This window comes from Triticum dicoccoides, chromosome 3B (assembly GCF_002162155.2).
Source record: "Triticum dicoccoides isolate Atlit2015 ecotype Zavitan chromosome 3B, WEW_v2.0, whole genome shotgun sequence".
NCBI lineage: Eukaryota > Viridiplantae > Streptophyta > Magnoliopsida > Poales > Poaceae > Triticum > Triticum dicoccoides.
The window spans coordinates 709,018,136-709,021,290 of record NC_041385.1 but is presented as its reverse complement, the minus strand read 5'-3'; positions in this window follow the sequence as shown (position 1 = coordinate 709,021,290).

Here is a 3,155-nt window from a genome sequence, read left to right as displayed (position 1 = left end):
AACTTCGTCCGTCGCCGTCCCTCAGCTAAATTCGCCATAGCCGGAGCCCCCCTTGCCCTCCTAGTGCCACCATTCTCCTCCTCTCAACCTTGCGGAGCCACTTAGACCCTCAAACGCGATCGGGAACCACCATAGCCAGAAGCCCCAAAACCTCCCGAGGCCACCTCAGCCGCGGAGCTCGCCGCCTGCGACTCCCTCCGTCCCCACCTGCCTAGCGACCACCAGGAGGACCGCCCTGGACTGGCGGATCCATCCCCGCCCTCAGAGCCCCGCGAGGAGCCGCCAATCGCTCGCGACGATCGCTGGAGTCCCGCCTCCGCTCGGGCAGAGGAAGAGGAGGGAGAGACGACTGGTCAAACCTGACCAGTGGACCCCCTGGACCCACTGTCAGTAACCCACAAGCCTGTCCCCGCTGGAATAAGTGAAGACGTAAAACCAGAGTACGCCTTCGATGTGTTTAGTTTTCGAAATGTTTTTCCTTTTTTCTGTTATATTTTAAAAACAGACATTTGATTAAACTTTGAGTGGCTATAACTTTTTAAATATAACTCCAAATGAGTTGATTCTTTTTCCTACCACTCTCAAATATTGTCTAGTTTATTTTCAGATTTATTTGAAAAAATTTCAGACAACTTTTTTGTACTCTTTTTGAAACTATGTATTAATTCAAAATATTTAATAGGATTTTTGGAGAAAGAATAAAACTTTCAAAAATTTTGGGAATGCACCCTGCCTCTCCACAACTTGAAGGCAAGCATTCTGAACCCTGGCATCATTTTGTGTGTGTTGTCTGACACGGTTACAATACCACCTCAAGACGGAGGATCCGTTATTTAATGTGATGATATGTTCAAACTCATGAGTGCATATTGATGATTTCATGCTATTGGAGTTTGATATGTTTGGGATAGTAGTCACCATCATATGCCTTTCATGCATACCGGAAGGAACCCGGGAAAGCCTCTATCTTGGGTAGACACGGTCTTGTCTCTAGTCCTCCGTCAAGACGGTTGTGTATGGTATGGCATGATGAGGTATGTCGAGTGGTGATTCTGTCTGTTGGTTGAAGTATAAGTTGTTATGCTAATCATAAAGGCAATACTTAAACCTCCTGAGTCGACCATAGATCGAGTCTTGTTCCAGTAACCCCCATACTTGTTTCGTATTACCACTTGTCCCTGCCATAGGTAGGGTACGATCCAGTAAGTTGTCAACCCCTTACTAGCACACACCGTACAGAGAGGCCATGGTGGAAGATACCGGCTGCATCCAGTAGGCATGCCATCTGGTCCGGGGGCATGGGTGTTTTCGGTTGTAACCGAGGGGGTAGCTCCCCTAGTTTGCACGTGTTATAAATTTGTGATCACATGCTAATCGAGGTTGTAGCCTTCCCACTTAGAGTTTTGCTTAACGAGTGTCGTGGGTGATTCCAGACACCGATAAGTCAGGCTGGTGTGTGCGGTTAGGTGTGTTTTCAATTAAAAGACCCTAGGCGAAATTAGTCCGCATGGACTAACGGAATGCGTTACTCGTGGGTAAAGAGTACACCCTCTGCAGAGATTATATCTATTCGAATAGCCGTGTCCATCGTTAAGGACTATAGTCTGGGTTGGGTCAAGTGTCGGCCTTAGTGTCGGTCTTCAGAGGAAAAACTACTAAGTCAGAACATTGATTATGACCGGTGACATATGATGACTATTATTATTATTATTTTGGACTAACTATTTTCATTATTTGATTTATTGAGTATCCCTGGGACGGTTCTACCTCCTGGATATTTATTGTGATTATTCTGTTAATAGCCCTTTATGTGGTGTCGCACAGACACCCGACTGTGGCATGTTTGTTATTGATTTACTTTATAAGCCCTTTATGTGGTGTCTCACAGACGCCCGACTGTGGCACGTTTGTTATTTATTTACCATATAAGCCCTTTATGTGGTGTCGCTGAGATTCCCGACTGTGGCATGCTTGTTATGTATTTACTTTATAAGCCCTTTATGTGGCGCCGCACAGACGCCCGACTGCGGCACGTTTTGTTACTTATTTCACTCATGAGCCCTTTCTGTGGTGTCGCTCAGACGCCCGACTAAGGCATTCTATTTCTACTCTCTAATTGCATTATTCACGTGTTATGTGAATAACTTGTTTGCGTGCATCATGGATTTTATTTTGTGATTGACATTGTGATCATAGAATATTTTAGGGCATGATTATCATTTGAATAATTATACCTGAGTTCATAATGTTTGCGAGTACATTCAAAAGTACTCACTGGCTTGTCCCTGGCTATTGTCTTGGCTAGATTTCTTGCATGGAGAGGAGCATTGCACTGACAGCCCTGGAACCCATGCGCTGGTGATAGCAGCCTCGCGAGGATAGGAGTTATCCAGGTCAGCTGTTCCTAAGGGAAATGGAGTCCCATAGACGCTAAGAGACCACAAACCGCTTCCGCCATCAGCCACTAGAAACCATTTGTTGTACTCATAGGCCAGAATGGTCTTGTACTACACATTTTGTAATTTGCTTGGAATTTTCGTACTAAGTTTGTGCCTCAACAGCTAACAGTAATCTTGGGGCTGGTGAGCACAAGGGCCATTTTTGGGGAATTAATATCCCGAAAATCCGGTCCTGACAAACTTGGTATCAGAGCCAGGCTAACCATTGGCTAATCCTATCTTAGCCAGGTCAATAAACCTAGTTTAACCAAACCACCAAACCATAACCTAAACCCAGCCAAGCTTCTCGTGCAAGATAGCCCACAGTAACCCGACACCTTTTGGCAGTCGGTGCCCAACCTATCAGCCTAGCCCGTCGATCATGCGCCAGTGACCGACACCTAAATTGTCTCATTCGCGAGCGTGCGAAGGAAGACTTCGTCCTCTTTTTCTATAAAAAGGGCATGCTAACCTCAACACAGCACAGCACAGCCTCTTCCCCCAACTGAGCAATAATGCCTGGCCCAGTCGTGCATAATGAAACCACGGCAAACAACCTTGGAGGTTTTGTGACCGTGCTAGCAAACCTCACCCACCGTGCCTTTGCATTAGAGGAGCCTCCGGAATATGTTGTGTACCAAGGACCCATGAGCGGTGAGAGACGTCAATTCTGGGCCACTCCGCACATCTACGGTAGGGGTCTATCGCCATAACGCC